Below are 17,924 nucleotides of genomic sequence, written 5' to 3' on the forward strand. Positions count from 1 at the left end.
GTTACATAACTACCCCACTCCCTATTTAATAAGCTCCTTAAGGGGAAGCTAGGGGGCTATTCGAAGAAAATTGTCACAAGAGATTCTTAACAAAAAAAAATATAAGGAAAGAAGAAAAGAGAAGTGCTCAAGGAAAGGCAAGGAAGGAAAATAAGTCTCACTAATACAGGTAGGAAAAGGAAAGTCCTCTTCGTGAATACTTCCTACCCAAACACTATGGGCTTGGGAATAGGGCCTGAGCTTTCTTGTCGAGGTGACTAGGGCCAGGGCAACCATCTTTAGATTTGAGTACTAGGTTTCAACGCTATTGAGGACCTTTCTAGTGTAATAGATCGGCCTTTTAGTGTCTTCGGAAGCATGTCGTTAACCATTTCGGAACACCAGTTTAATATTTATAAAATTTTACAATTCTCAAACAATTACAAACGTAGTAAAATGATGAGAACGAGCCATATCTACAACGAAGCGAGGGAAAAGTTAATGCGTACTCAAATCCGGACAAGAGAACACTCTATTTTATTTTCAATTTTGATAAAAGAAATAGAGGGAAATAAACCATTTACAACCAGGTGCCTCTACTTTGTTGACTATATTCCCTTCAAATGAAAATCATTTACAATCTAATTCTCAAAGACTGACTATGGCTCCCTTCAAATGAAAATGAAGAACAAGGGAATAAAATCGTTTATAATCAAATATGCAATTTGATTGACTACGGTTCCCTTCTTGTCTACAAAAATCCAAAGGATTAAGGCTGTCTACAATCATAACTTCATTTGATTGACTACAACTTATTGTGAAGAAAGGAGTGAGAAGGAAATCTTCTTTGTATAAAAAAGAAAAGATACAAATTTATTGTTGTAGAGTTTTGTTTTCTTCTCATTCTTGTATACTTGATGTAAAAGAAATGTAAGTGATTTTTTTTTTTTAAAGTACTCTATTGTTCTTCTTTTTCGTTCTATTCATTTCTCCAAATCATAATCAAAAGGTGCTCTCTACTTTCTTGTGGAGATGTAATTAAGGGGAACAATCCGTATGATCCCCAGAATGGACCTTACCCAAAATAATAAAAATTCGATCATTTGATTGAGTGAATTATGTTGCATGAGAATTTATTAAAATTTTCATACTAACAACGTTTCCTGGAGTACTGATTTTTCCAACATAGCGCTGATGTGTCACCGTTTTCTAGAACAACGACATCGATACCAAACACCGCTTTAGTGTGATCAAGTTCATCTCGTAATCGTGGCCCATTGCTCAATAGGCTCCTTCCTTCCACCTCTGTTTCTGATTCATTAAGGGCCCCAAACCTACTGAATATTGTAATCAGATCATCTATATATTGATGGCAAAGAGAAACTTGAACGTTTTTGTTGGTGGGGGGTCAGTCACCTGGGAATTAGCCTCCAAGGACTTCCTCTTTCATCTGCCTTGAAGAGCTACTTGCTCGGTGTATATCCCATAAGCTTCTAAAAAAAAAAACACTTCCTTTGATCGCATCTAAAGATTGATTTCTTTTCAGATAACAAACAGCAAGAGCGACAGTGCGGGGTTCCAACAGCATTTAACTCGACAGTCGCAGTACAGACCAGGTCCACAGTTGCCATGGTAATCCACTATGAGTAGATTGTGAATCCACATCGTGTGCATCGTGGTTATAGAAAAAACTCTATAACCATCAATACAAATCCACCACGTCACTTAGTTGTAACGGAGCAGTGAAAAGTTGAAAGCGAATAGTTTATTATTTTTATTAAGATTTGAATTTTAAACACCCGCCTAACCTTTTAGAAGTTAATAGATGCACTCCTCTCTACTAAACCTTCATTCCGTCTTTACATCTCTTGTCTATTTGAATTTAAAGAACAAAGGAAGGTAAGTGAATTTAAAATAAAAAAAAAAGATGGTTCATGAGATTCAAGTTCCGGGTTTTGTATGAGGATCGAAGAATTCTTATGTGTTACCATAGTTGGGGCTATAGAGTTGGGTTCATCCAATACCACAATTGCAATTGAATGCCGGTTTCGCTTGGCATCATCATTCAATTCTTATAATGTTGCATCTAAGGCATTTTCAGACCAACCTGATCAAATCCCAATGGGAGTCCAACAAGTGCTCTGAAAGTTGGGAGTTTCCTCCTTCTGGTGGTTGTTTCAGTCATTGCCAATATGCATAAAATGGAGCTTGTTAATGTTGATTATACCGGAAAAGATCCAAGTGGTCAATATGTTCGAGTACTAATCCTCTCTCTCTCTTTCTCTGTCTCTCTCTCCCTTTTTCTTCATGGTGTTAAAATTGAATATATGATACAATCAATTTTATCTGATTATACGTTAGAATTGGGTTTCACCATAGACTTGACGGTCGTCTAAAACTTTACACTGCCACTCTCATAAGGAAGAAATCAAGCTCCCTACCTTAGCTGAAATCCTTTTAAGTTCCTGAAATTGAATAGACTTTGGAACTTGCGTCTTCCTCTCTTCTCATTTCTATCTGTTTCCTTATCATTTTATCTTTACTAGCTTACCAATGGATGTGTTTCAAATAGAATTGCTTAGGTACAATTTTTAGGAGGTGAGGCCAAAATAATGAAGGGAAGATGGAAGGGTAAAATTTTCATTGGTTGGGTTTTATTTTAAAAATTTGAGAAATAATGATTGACATTTCACTTCTTTCTATTAGCACTTAATGACAATGCCAATTATTAGAAACAGAAAAGGTATTTTAAGATAATATGTAAGCAGTAAGGGTACTTTAAGACAATATGTAAACAATAAGAGTAGAGTTAATCAATTAGCTAAACTATAAGGGTAGTTTAAGAAATTTTCCCTTATAATTATAACCCTAACTTAGTATAACCATATATTGGATAAACACAAAGAAAAATAAAAAATAAATAAATACTCATCCCATAATTGAATATGTTTCCACGTTCAATGTAACAATGGTGTGACGAAGAGAGGAGGGAAAGAGAAAAAGGGAGGAAGAGAGAGAGAGAGAGAGAGCAAAAGAAAAAAACATAAAATTAAAAAATAAATACATAAAAGGAGAGAAAGGCAATGTTGGTTTGGTAAATACTCGATTATGATGATGGAGGAAGGAATTGGAGAGAAGAAGAAGAAGAAGAAGAGGAGGAGGAGAGAGAGAGAGAGAGAGAGAGAGAGAGAGAAGGTGGTGGTAGGTGGTTTTGTGGAAGGGTGCTCAATCCGCCGCTAGTAGCTCGAGTTTCAATTGGAGAGGGAAGTGAATAGTGACATTTTTTGAAGATGGGGGCAATTCCAGAAAAATGAACAAAACATTGAGGACAATTTTATCCCAAAAAAGGAAATAAGTATTTATTAAATAAGCACTTAGAAAAAGCAACCCAATTTTGGTTTTTTTTAAGTGCTTATTTTGGGCTTTTTTCCAAACATGAATAAGTGCTTATTTCCACTTATATTGTGGTTTTACCATTAAAATAAGTACTTATTTTAAGTGCTCCCAAACAAGGGATAAGGTGGTATTTGATAAATCTAAACTCCAAAGTTTGAAAAGCAAAAAAGCAAAAAAAAAAACTCCAAAAAAGCTTTCAAAATATTTAGTGGAAAATTAGCTTTTCTACTTGTGTAGAAATCTAAATATAGTTGAGTTGTTCGGTGATTTGAATGTTGTGACGTTTGAAAAGTTTGCATTTTACACATTTACCCCTCAAGCCATTGGTTAAATAAAAGAAATAAAATGATTAAATTAATATGATATTATAAAAAAATATTACAAAAATAAAAAAATATATAAAATACAATAAATAATATAAGTGAAAAATAATAAAATAGTAAAATTATTATAAATATAATAAAAATGTTAATGGTAATAAAAAAATTAAATATATAAAAATATCATTTAATAATAATAAATAATATAAAATATAATAAAGAGATTTGTAAATAGTAAGATAAGTTAAATAAAACAGTAAAAATTATAAATATGATAAATTGATAATACAAATTGTCATAAATATAATAAATAGTAAACATGATATAAAATAAATAATTTAAAAAACATAATTAGTAAAAAAATGTTACAAATATAATAAAAATGTAAAAGGAAAAAATAATGGTAATAAAAAATTTTAAAAGTATAGAAAACATCATATAATATTGTTAAAAAGTAATCAAAAAATAAATATAAATGATATAATAATATTAAGGATAAGTAAACATATTTTAAATATCTTTAGTTATACAATTAAAAATATTAAAAAAAGCAAAAAGGGTTTTAGGTTTGGGCTTGGAATGATTTAGGACGTAAGGTAGTTTTGGGTTTTGTGAATTCTCAAAGGGACACCACTAGAATAAATACTCGGTGTGCTACTTCCAAATGCACTCGAAATAGCACACGAAGGTAGTTCAAAGTCTAAGAATTCAAGGGAGCTTTTAAAGTTCAATGGGTTTATTGATTGGTGTATCCGGAATCCGGATGACCACCAAGCAGTAAAAAAGTAAGTTTTCAATGTTCAATGGTCGATTCGGTGCTATCAAATGCCACCACCTTAGCCTCGTAATTTGGATTTGAAGCTCAAGCCCTAACCTATTAAAAAGAGACATATGTCTCAACTATCAATGCTTGAGGTGTAGAAAGTTGTAAGCTTCAATACATAACTATTGAGTGATTCAATGAAAAAAATATTTGCCATATTTTAAAGTTGAAAGGATATGAATTGAGCACTTTGATGATTTTGGCATTATTTTAAAAGGCTTAAACATTGAGGCATGATACATAAAAAAAGCATAAGCCTTAAATATTAATGATTAAAATGATTAAAATGGAAATGAAATACATAATCTAAAACCAACAAAAAATGAAATTATTTTCTTGTTTAGTGGAGATTAATAGTTCTACTTTTGGGTCAAATGTGTTGACCTTTAATGTCATAATTAAATAATAAAAATTAATAAAAGATAAAAAGACAAAACATACATAAGTTTTGCAAAAATTGGGGAAATGTATAATGTCGTATATTTATCATTATAAACAAAAAATAAGTGCAACATATCAAAATTATTTTTATGCACATAGAAATATAAAAAATTATAGAAAAAATTGAACACATTTATAATTCAGATTTTGCAATCTTCATTCGATTAAATCTGAATCTGATTATATTGTAATATTTATTGGTTTTAATATATACAATTTATATATTATATTTAAAATCATAAAAAAATATTTTTTTTAAATTATAGTATATATGAATTTATATATATAAAATAAATTCAATATGTTATGTTTATATTAATTTATTATATATAAAAATTGAAAAGTAATCGACCTTTTATCTTTTATTTTATAAATGAATGTGGAGTTCAAATGCAAGTTTTTAATAGCAGATCAAATTCGGATGCAAGATTTCAATAATCAAATTGAATTTCAATTTTTATCAATCAAATCCAAATCTGTTTGTTTATAACCCTACAAGCAGGGGGGCTTTCTCATATACAACATTCATCTAGAAGTCTAACCTTCTAGGGTATTATATGAGCAGGTTTAGTGAAAAGTCGAGAGTTGTAAACAAAAGTGACAAAAGAAAACTATTTGACAACTTTCCTAATTTTTTCTTAGAACCTAGTGGGCATTTCTTTTAAAAATTATATCATTTCTAACTTTCCATATGAGATATTAAATTTTTTTCTCTCTCCATTTAAGGTATTTTTCTCATAAATAAATTCTATTAATTAGACCTATATCCAATGCTTTTAATAATATACAACTCATATTTAAAAAAATGATCCAAAACAAAACCTTCTTCTATCTATGGGGCAAGTAAGCAATTCAACCGTACAAGTGAAATGGTTTAACCCATGATTCCATAATTAAATAATAAAAAAATATATGAATAAAAAATACATAAATTTCATAAAAATTAGATACATTATTATTACTATTATCATCATCTAAAATTGTCAAGTGCAAAGCACATACACACTTACTAGTTTTAATTAAGGATTTGACTATGATGTAGAAAGCACTCCATATCTCTAGGCTTCAACTATGATACTAGGAAGGTATAGTATCTAAAAAACTTGTAACCAATCAACCGGTATCATAAATGTGTTAACCAATTAGGTAGTATTTATCAAAATTCATGGGTGGTTTTTAATTGGTCAAAACACTTCTGGTATGTCTTTCTGGCATCATAGATTTTCCCATATCTCCTACATACAAATTGTTCCCATATTCCTACCCACAAGACACTACCACCTTGTATTGGGAACACTTTTTGTAGTGTTTTGTGGGTAGGGATGTGGGAACAGTTTGTGGGTTAGAGATCCAAGCTCAAAAGGATTATATTTTTTCATTAGTCTTGTTTGTATTGTATTTTCTTTTTCATTTTTATTGGATAAATTGTAGATAGGTATCTTGTACTTTGGGAATATAGTCTCACCTTAGTGCCTAAACTTTTAAATATGTCACTTTAGTATTTGAGCTTCCAAAAATATACATTTAAGTCCAATTCCATTAATCTACCATTACGGTGAGAGATAAAATTATGAAAATGCCCATGTTTTCATCTTCTTTTACCTTCCTACTTAAAAAACAAACCAATGATGACATTTTTGTAATTTATAAGCAAAGCACACTTGTATTGAGCCTTTATCAACTCTAATTTGCATTTGAAGTCTAAAGATAGAAGAAGATAAACAATAAGAGAAAGAGAATTAGAACGTGTGCAATTTTGTAATTTTATCCCTCATCATGAGAATATATTAATGGCTTAATTGGAATCCCAACGACTTTAGAATCCTAGCGAATATCTTTGATGACATCAACCGGAAGTTCTCAAGTTTCTTCTGGGATCAGAAAACAAATGAGAGGAAATTACACTGGCTTAATTGGAATAAACCCTGCCTAGTCAAATCTAAAGGAGGTATGGGCTTTCAGAACCTAAAACTTTTCAATTGGGCCCTCCTTGGGAAACTAGCATGGAGGCTAAATAGCCAGGATTCCTTATGGGGAAAACTTCTTATATCTCTGTATTCAGCTGGATTGCCACTACTGACTTCAAATTGCCCATCTCGCTCCTCCTGGCTTTGGTAGAGAATCACTTATGGTATGGAACTTCTTAAAAATGGTCTCTATTGGCGAATTGGTTCTGGAGCCAACATACTTATTTGGGAAGACCCTTGGCTGCCTTCCTCTAAGGATTTTAAAATCCATTCCCCCAAACCCCAGTGATGTGGGTCTTGAAAGCAAAGGATTTGATTTTATGTAACCCACGCCGTTGGAATCAGACAATGTTGACTAGTTTGTTCTCAGCATCAGAGGTTGCAGGTATCTTAACTATACCGCTGAGCATGGAAGAGGAGGAAGATAAACTTATTTGGGCTTACTCAAAGGATGGTCAGTACTCGGTGAAATCTAGTTACCAAATTGCACGTAAGTTAAATGAAGAAACAAGAAGGGCAGCCAATAACCAAATTGTAACACAAGCACCACCATCTCTATGGAAGAAAGTTTGGCAGCTAAAAGTTCCTCCTAAAATTAAAAACTTCATTTGGCGGGTGTGTTGGTAGGCCATTGGTGTTGGTATGGAGTTGAAAAAGTGGCAAATAAAGGTTGATGGGATATGCCCAAGGTGTGGACAAGAGGAGGATGTGAAACACCTCCTTATAAGTTGCTCTTTTGCGAAGGCAGTGTTCCAATCCCCATTAGGCATTATCTCTAAGAGTGTAGAATCCAGGAGCATAGTTATTTGGATCATGTATGGGTTTCAAAAGACCAGCTACCCTGATGAAGACCTGGATACATGAGCATCTTTGCAAGCAATCATGTGCTGTCAAATTTGGAAGGCCAAGAATGATCTCATGTTTAAGAGAGAAAGCCCGGACCTGATGTGAGTAGTAAGGAAGAGCACTAGTATGTGGAAGGAACTCTTACAACTCACAGAACATTTGGAGCCAAAAACCGAAGTAAACAATAGATGGCAACCCCCTCCTAACCAATGGATGAAGGTGAATTGTGATGCAAGCTTTGATGCATCCTCTGGGTGGGCGGGAATCGCTTGTGTCATAAGGAATCAGGAAGGGAAAGTTGTTGGTGCTCGAGGAGACCGAATTCGTTGCCAATCAATCGTTGATGCTGAAGGAAGAGCCATTCGGTTGGGCTGCTGGGAAGCTCTAAAAGAAGGGCTAGATAGAATTCTAGTGGAATCTGATTCTCTGGAAGCTATTTTAGCCCTCAATTCCAATAAACAATCTGACTTTAACCCCCTGAAAAATGTATGGTCACATATTTGTAGCCTCTCAAGGCGTTTTACCCAATCTAAAGTCCTCCACTGTGGTAGGAAGACAAATAGGGTAGCTCACCATTTAGCTCGTGCAACCCTTTCCCCCGATTTTAATCGATTGATGGCAAACCATTTCTCAACTTGGTTTGGCCCATTTGAGTTCCTTTGTTTTGAAGATTTGTACCCCCCTTGAGTTTCTCTTAATGAAAATTTTCAATCTCTATTACCAAAAAAAAAAAAAAGAATTGAACTTAAACACATATTTTTGGAAGATACAACTTACAAGGTATCTACAAATTACCATTTCACACAACCCTTATCCCACATAAATTGAATGACATGTTAAAGGTAGTTTGGTGCCTAGCCCACATTGTAAGATGGTGTTTAATTATGTGTTGTTTAGCTAAAAAACCAAATGGGATATAATTTCCTACTCACTTTTCCTATCCATTCTCTACTTGTCTTGAATTGTAGCCACACATCTCTAAGGCTATGTTTGGTTTGAAGGAAAAGGTAGGGAAAGGAAATGAAACATAGGAAAACCTATACAAGATTTGTAAAGATTTCCTTACATTTCCCTTCCTTTCCCTACTTTTTGCTTCAAACCAAACACAACGTATGTATATATTTCCCAATAAAATTTGAAATGCTGTTTAATTAAATTATTTATCAAATAAACATTAGTCTCAATTTGTGTAAAATTTTACGAGGGAATCTTTTTTTTAATATTTCTCCTAACACCAATTCATTTTTTTTTTCTAATGGCACCTAGCTGTAAAATAAAGTTTTTCAACCATTTTCTCGGTTTCAAAATAAATACCGTATAAACACCAACGAAACTAAAGAGCCCCTAAATTTGTGTTTCTAGTTAAATCCAAACTTTTAATTAAAATAAATGGATTCACCAAACCACTAAATGAGCAACATATATGTGATAAGTTTTTGGGTAAACAGTAATCGATTTTATTTATTTGGTAAATCGGTGATAGAGATTTTATAATTACATGGTAAGATAGTTCACCAAAAAAATCTGATAGATGATAGGACCATTGGCATTGCCAGGCCTTGAGTTGATAGGAATAAGACAAATATGGTTGAATAATTTAATGTGGATGGTGGAAACAGTTGGGCCACTTACGCAATCTGTATGTAGACCACGAGAACAAAAGTAGCTGGGTTTGATTTAGTAGGGTAGGGGCTGTATCGCTGATGAGTGGATTCCGATCGAAGAAGTGAAACACTGGTTCTTCACTGGTTCCTAGATATACGTACCTGAGGAGTCCGTTGAATTTTGTAGCAGAGAAGAAAGTAGACAAAATTTTTGCTAGGATAAAACATACGATAAAACTTGCGTTCTCGGACAAGATATCGATGATGTTTGTGAAGCTCGAGCTACTACTGCTGCTTCTGTGCTCTTTTCTTCTTTTATTCATGTCGTGCATGGTAGCCTCGGAAGATGCCGGTTTTATCTATAACGGCTTTCAGGGTGCCAATGTTAGCCTGGATGGCATGGCACAAATCACACCCAACGGCCTCTTGATGCTAACGAACCAATCTATACGACAGATAGGTCATGCCTTCTATTCCTACCCGTTCCAGTTCAAGAATCAATCAGACGGTAATGTGATTACTTTTTCTACAACTTTTGTATTTGGGATCCTCCCCGAGTTCCAAAGTTTAGGTGGTCATGGGATTGCTTTCGTGATCACACCTACAAGAGCGTTACCGGGAGCTCTACCAGCCCAATATCTAGGCCTCTTCAACGAGTTTAACAATGGTAAGCAGTCCAATCATGTTTTTGCAGTGGAGTTCGACACCATCATGAACACTGGTGATTTCTCCGATATCAATAACAATCATGTTGGTATCGATATTAACGGTTTAATGTCCATCCATGCCGCTCCGGCGTCTTATGCCACCGATCACAGCGGTGGCGTAAACAACTTAACCCTTATGAGTGGGAAACCTATACAAGTGTGGGTAGAATACAGTGGTCTAAACAAGCAACTTAATGTAACGTTGGCTCCGATCGATGTTACTAAACCCGATATTCCTCTGCTTTCCTATTACCTAAATCTTTCTCAGGTCGTGGAAGATCTCATGTACATTGGCTTCTCCTCCTCGACGGGTGCCTTTTCTGCGTCGCATTACGTGTTGGGATGGAGCTTTAAGATGAACGGACCAGCCAAAGAGCTTAGCATCTCCCAGCTTCCGAAGCTACCTCGAATAGGACCCAAAGAGCATTCCAAATTTCTGACGGTGGGACTACCCATTATTGGCCTAGTTTTGGCCTTCATAGTAATTTCCATTGTCCTTTTCATCGTGAGAAGGAAGAGAAAGTTCGCTGAATTACTTGAAGATTGGGAACTCAACTATGGGCCTCATAGGTTCAAATACAAAGATCTTTACATCGCCACCAACGGATTTAGGGAAAATGAGCTTCTGGGTATCGGCGGTTTCGGTAGGGTCTACAGAGGCGTGTTACCCACCTCCAAAATCGAAGTCGCAGTGAAGAGAGTCTCTCATAAATCTAGACAAGGATTGAGAGAATTTGTCGCTGAGATTGTTAGCATGGGACGGCTGCGGCACCGGAACTTGGTACAGCTCTTGGGCTATTGCCGGCGTAAAGGACAACTCTTACTGGTGTACGATTATATGCCCAATGGAAGTCTAGACAAATTCCTCTTCAACCAATCAAAAGCCACACTGAATTGGGGTCAAAGATTTCATGTCATCAAAGGAGTAGCATCTGGGCTATTTTATCTGCATGAAGGGTGGGAACAGGTGGTTGTTCACAGAGATGTCAAGTCCAGTAATGTCTTGTTAGACAATGAATTTAATGCAAGATTAGGAGATTTTGGCCTCGCAAGACTCTATAATCGAGGAATGCATCCCAAAACTACTCATGTGGTACGTACGCTTGGTTACATTCCGCCAGAGATTACTAGGTCCAGCAAAGCATCACCGAGCTCAGATGTTTTCAGTTTTGGGGCCTTTATGCTTGAAGTGGCATGTGGGAGAAGGCCAATAGATCCACAAGCATCGTCAGCAGAAAAGATAATTTTGGTGGATTGGGTGTTGTCATATTGGACTAGAGGGAAGATTCTTGAGACAGTAGATCCAAATCTGGGTAGTGATTATGTAGCTGAGGAAATGGATTTGGTGTTAAAGCTTGGCTTGCTTTGCTCTCACTCCATTCCGACTGCTAGGCCGACTATGCGGCAGGTGGTGCGCTTTTTGGCCGGTGATGTCCCTCTGCCAGAATCATCTTTGCATGGTCAAGCGTTTGCACATGGTAAAGGGACTGAAGTATTTGCCACGTCGCATCCTTCTTCCTCTCTAGGAAATACATCGACTACACAACTACCATTAGTTGCAGATTCACTCCTCTCAACCGGCCGTTAAAGTTTGTAATCTTTTTAGATAACTTGCGGCTAAACTTTACTTGTATGTACATATCAATTACTATTAAATATACAGCAGTATTAAAAGTGTGAATAGAGTGGGGAAATGTGAAAGCGCGCCGGTCAATAGTTGGTCATATGTGTTAATTCTTGATTTCATAATTAAATAAGAAAAACTATAAAATATAAAAATACAAAAACAATACAATGTAGAAATTTGGAGAACAATATTTCTCTAATGTTTTATATCTATCGTATTAAAAATTAAACACGATAAGTAAGAATTATTTTTAATTTTAATTGATGATAAAAATTATAAAACACAAAATTTAAAATTAACTCAAAAGTAAATTATTTTTATACATATACAAATATTATATATTTATCATATTAAACAAAAATAAATATGATAAATATAAGAATAATTTTTACACATATAGAAATATAAAAAGTTTTTGAAAATTTTAAATACATATTTTTTTAACATCATACAAAAATTGCCAATTACAAAAGTACATACAAACTTACTACTAAATATAAATGACATAATAATGTTTGATAATTATCAAAGGACTGAAGTAATAATTAATCTTTGTTTCTGTTAGCTTTTAAGCCTTTAATATATAAAGTTCAAGTTACCAGAAAAAGTAATTAGATAATGGGAAATATTATATTTCTGTTAGCTTTTAAGCCTTTAATATATAAAGTTCAAGTTACCAGAAAAAGTAATTAGATAATGGGAAATATTATATTTTTAGTATTAAATCGTTCCATTCTCTTTCTATTTCATTCATATAGCTTACTGGTTTAACCTTATGATTTTGTTTATAAATAAAATGCCAAATTAGCAGACTTGCTTTTGCTGATATATATATAGGGTCGTATGAACCCTGGCCCTGTTCACGTGCGATGTGGGTCCCATGTATATAGAACAATGGCACGTTGACTATTTGACTTGTAATTTGCCTTACATCCAGGTTCACACACTTGTGATATCTAAATATTATTACCAATTAATTAACCATCTTATAAGAATTATGTTCGATCAGTTTGTTAGGAGTGAAAATACAAATGTATACAAACCTCCAACTCTATATGTGCCAATTCACTGCATGTGCCATTCCTATTCGATTGCCCTTCCCTAACTCATATCCTACTACCACAATAGCAATTCAGATCTCTTACCCATGAGAATTCTATCCACAGGACACTATAGCTGTATATTAGGAATATCACCCCCCCCCCCATAAATGATAATATGCAAATATAATAAGTGTTCTCTATCATATTAATTATTCGTTCTTATAGTGGATTTTTGAACACTTCTTCACTAGTGAATCAGTTGAGGCCCTATTATATTATTCCTAATCTGAGTGAAGGAGATCTTTTTTTTTCTTCAGAAAATTTATATAATTCTTCGTCCAATTCAATTCGATTTAAATGTATATACTTTCATATGCTTAAGGATTATATTTTATCTAATAGTAAAATTGGTATGAATGTTGTGTTTTCGCTAAAGTGTCATTAGTTCATGTTCGATATATTTTAGTTGATAAATTTGATTCGGATCTGAAAGTGAACAAATAAAACTTGAATCTACCATGTATCCAATTCGGTCCCATTCATTTACAGCCCAATTGAATCTTGGTAGGTGTTCCACTGCACATGTATAATGTAAACCAACTGCACATAATTGGTTAATGCAGAAAGTGTAGGAAAAATAAAAAGGTGCAACATATCCCAACTAATATTTTGGTGCTGTTTGAATGTAAATGGGGTAGAGACATGCAGTATAAGGTTGGACAGGCCCACTGTAGATTTTTGAATTCTACTACACATAAAAATTCAAAATATCAAATACCCCCATTTTATACACCATTGCTCATTCATGAATTGATATTAATTCTAGTTACATCTGGGCTGTCTTTTTCTCAATTAAATATCTATATATATTTGATCTTGATTGATTGATTGATTGAGAGAGAGAGTGCCTGAAACCATACGTCATTTGTCCATATCAAGTTCTTGTGATTCTAAAGAATTGCATCAACCATTAATGTCGATGGAATTCGAAAGCGGCAGTGCCGTGGGAAGGAAAAAATAGCAGTGCTCTAATAAAAGAGATAGACTTGTTGCAGACTTCTTCAATGGTCTCTTTGGATAGATCTGTTTAGTGGAGTGATGAAGGAAAATGTTTTTTTTTTTTTTTTTTTTTTGCTACTATATGTAAGCTGGACAATATATATTGTTTATTAATCCGTTCCACTTTTGTGATAATATTTCTAAAAAAGGAATTCATGTATATACTTAGCTTTTAGGCAATCAATTTATTATGATGCCGTTTGATTGATTTTCGTAATTTGACGCCAGTCAAAAAAGAAAAAAACAAAAAAAGCCCTGCTATCATTTATGTGAGTTCACTTTGACTCCTTCAAACCAGTAGTGTATTCAATTGTGTAGAACCAGTGTTGTCATTGTTACAAGAGGAAAAAAGATTGAATCCAGTGTTGTCATACCCCAATTGGACAAAGTTGGACAGCCAGAACCAAAAGTCGACAACCAAAACCATGGTTTTATAAGACTTAAGCCTTCAGGTAAGGCGGATGGAACTGGGATTTTGAGGTTGGTGTGAAGAACGTGCTGTGAGAAATAAATCCAGACTCCATAGATTTTGCCTCAAGGTCTAAATCTTATAACTTTGGTTTGATGCTTAGGCTTTTATTGAGGTTTAAGTCTGAAAAACTAATGACAATAGGGGTACTTAATACCAAAAAGACTAGGAATTATAGTTGATAAGGGTAATTTTTGGGCCCTAATATCAATAAAAATAATATTTTTAATATAGATTAACTTTTTTTAAATAAATATAAAAAAGAATGGCAAAACTACTATTCATCTTCCATCAACTGCGACACCGCCTCAGCCTATTTCTCAGCAGTATTAATTCCACTCACAAGTGACAACCATTCAGCAAATGCTGTTATATATGTGGCGCGGCGCATTTCTCAGCGGATTCGGGTTGTTCAGTTAAGTAAGTATGTTGGCCAGCCCATTTCTCAGCGGAAATTGATTAATCTCTCCTTTTCTGAAGCATCAAATTGAAATGGGGCGCCGGCGCATTTCTTGGAGATGCTATGGTTATATAAAAGGCGTTGCATCTCTGTAATTCCGTGGTTTGGACTGAATCTGGATGAATTAGTTTATGAAATTTGTTTATCTATTTATTTCGCTCAGTGCATGCACTTTCTTTTCATTTTCTTTTCTGCAAGTATTTATTGAAGATAACAACAACCTCCCTAAGATGATGCATTTCTTTTGCTTGCTCTGTCACGTGCCGACGCATTTCTTTGCTTGCTCTAGCACGCAGTGAAATTGGTGAGAAATGATGAATCGTATGCTCAATGGACATGAATACCCTCTCGACGGTGAGAAGACCACCTGTCGTTTGTGCAGGAAAATTGCCGGTGGTCTTCCGGTGCTCTTCTCACTGTTATTTTCTTCTTTTAACGTTTGGTTCAACCAGACGGATGGAAGTTAATATTGAACACCCGTTACGTAAGGTTAGTGCAAAGGAGTGGATGTGCACGCCTCCTATTGGTGGGTTTACGCGTCCAGTGCACCCATGGGTTGGGATTGGAGGCCTTATTGTGTATTTGGGCCGGGCCCATTGTAATTCATATAAAGGCTGAATTAATGTTCTCTGTCATCCGCATACCTCAACCTATTTGATATTTCAATATTTTTTTTACTGTTTACGTGTTACCATTCATAGGTGTAACTGGTTATTCGCATTACTGTCTTGGCTCAGAATGATACGATGAAATATTGCATCATTAGCGAGATCTCATTGTATTACAGTCCCTCCGCATGATTCGCAAAACAAGAGCTGAAGAAGATTTCTTCAAGTAAGCTAATGAGATTCTCTCTTCCTTCCGTGTACTAACAGGCTGAATATATGAAATAAAACACTATTTAATTTGCATATATAATTGATTTTACAATCTGAACTCATCTAAGAGAGAGAGAGAGAGGTGAAGTATATTCAGCAAAACACCAGTTGTGTGTTAAAATTCTAACAATTGGTAAAGATGTATAAACTACAACCCAAAAGAAAGACCGATTACATCACTTCTTTTTATTTTTAATTTTCGCAGCCAAGATTGGTCAAACCACTTACCTTGCAATAAACGCCTGAGCTGCTTCATTAACCAACCATATTTCTACTAACGATCTGTTGAGAGAATAGACTCTGCCACCGATGATTGAATGATTGTAGTGCTTATTGTAATCCCCAGGCGAAGGGCACGACATACTAAACCCGTTTAAGCCTGCTTCATCGTGAGCAGACGTAAGACAACTGGCACTCACCGGTAGTGTGTCCGGGAGAGGAGGATCTCCGTTCTAAAGTTCCAATACTTGACGAATGTTCGGCCTACCAATTGGAATTGAATTACAATAAACAAAGGCAAACTTCAACACCAAATCCATCTCCTCACCTACATAACCACCTCCCAAATTTGGATCGGCGGTCTCATGAATTGTCCCAAGATCTTCATCAAATGCTTGTGGTTCTATAAGTCCTTTTCCACAAGCCACTTCTAGCATAAAAGCACCAAAAGCAAATACATCTGTGCTTGGAGTCGGCTTACTAGTTCTAGTGATCTCTGGTGCTACATAATCTAGTGTCCTCATCACATGTGTTGTTTGAGGAATGGTTCTGTGATCATATAACTTTGAGAGTCTGAAATCCCCTAATCTATCATTAAATTCTCTATCTAATAAGACATTGCTGGATCTTATATCTTTGTGAACAACAATTTGCTCTCAATCTTCATGTAGATAAAATAATGCAGATGCTACCCCTTTGATGATTCCATTCGGCATATAATCAAATTGATGTGTAGATACATTTATTGTAAATGAATAAAAATACATTATTATTTCATATTAATGTTGGTATGTTTCTATGGAATTACCCTTTAAATTTGACACTTATAAGACTCATGTTAATTTAGAATATTTTCAACCGTTCGATAGACTTGGGGAGTTTATCCTGTCAAGTCTGATACTGATGTGCTGCTAAAGAAGTTGGGGCAACTTGTCTTAGCTGCTAAGGTTAGACCTTGGAGATTGATGGAAAAAACTGAAAAGTTATACATAACCCCTACTTTTGATTATAGTACTGTACTATGTGTTGGATTGACTGTCTTTGATATGCCAATCAGTAATATTCAATAAGCATCAAAACCTATGTATGTTAGGGCAGTCTAAGAATTCATTTGAATGGGTGATCATAGAGATAGGATCAGCCCCTTTTTCGGACAAAGTGAATGATAAGGTTTACACTCTCTCTGATGGAAACCTAAACTGCCGGCAGTGGATTTCAACTGTGTTTGAGATTTGGTTTTACAAAATATATTTATATGACATATATATTATATTAATGTTTTATAAAAAATGTCTATAAAATGTTTTAATTCCCATGATCCATTCAAGCAAAGAGTGTGATACTGTACCTTGCAGTCAGGGGAGAGGTCCTTCCCTGTCGAACAATTTTGTGATCATTATGGGCCAAGATGTTAACTGTAAGAGACCATTACAGTACTGATTATTGATGGGCTTTATCTTACTTAAATCCATTATCCTTGAGTCTTCATAGGATGACTGAATTCAATGATTATTTATGTGTAAATGTTGGACCCATAGTGATGTATTTAAGCGTTTATTCTGCTTAGTAGTAAATCCGCCTGAGTCTTTTTATAGAGGTTGGGCTGAACCCATGTATACTTATGTGAGGCCATTGTTGGGTCCCACGCCATACAAAACAAGCCTAAGTTGGTCATGTAACATTTTGGGTCATGAGCCCTTGAAGGAAATGGGCCTAATGCCCATAATTAATAAAAATAGGTAAACTATCACATGAAAAATTAAGTTGTCATGTGCTCTAGGTCAAATCTACGTTTGGAAATTAGTATAGAGCATCTATCCTCTTAAAAATATATGACTTATCTTTTAATAGAGTCCAAATCCAAATTAGATTTGGATAATCTCTTAATTTAATTAGGAGAGTGCTCAATAAGGAGATAAAAGAAGAAGATGGCGAATCAGACTAGGAGACTCACTCTCTTGTTCTCTGTTTTTCTCTTTTGTCTTCCAAGAAATCCAATCACGATCTAAGCTTTCAAGGACTGATAGAGATTAGTTTTCTTTTGACTTTTGCAAGAAAATTCAAAGGAATTTTAGGCTCACCCTCC

General features: G+C 34.7%; 1 pseudogene; it reads left to right on the forward strand.

The window, feature by feature from the left end:
* Positions 1-9,358: 9,358 nt before the first annotated feature.
* On the forward strand, positions 9,359-11,801 carry LOC104601080 (L-type lectin-domain containing receptor kinase SIT2 pseudogene; annotated as a pseudogene).
* The last annotated feature ends 6,123 nt before the right edge of the window (positions 11,802-17,924 follow it).

This window comes from Nelumbo nucifera, chromosome 2 (genome assembly GCF_055504915.1).
Source record: "Nelumbo nucifera cultivar China Antique chromosome 2, China Antique-T2T, whole genome shotgun sequence".
NCBI lineage: Eukaryota > Viridiplantae > Streptophyta > Magnoliopsida > Proteales > Nelumbonaceae > Nelumbo > Nelumbo nucifera.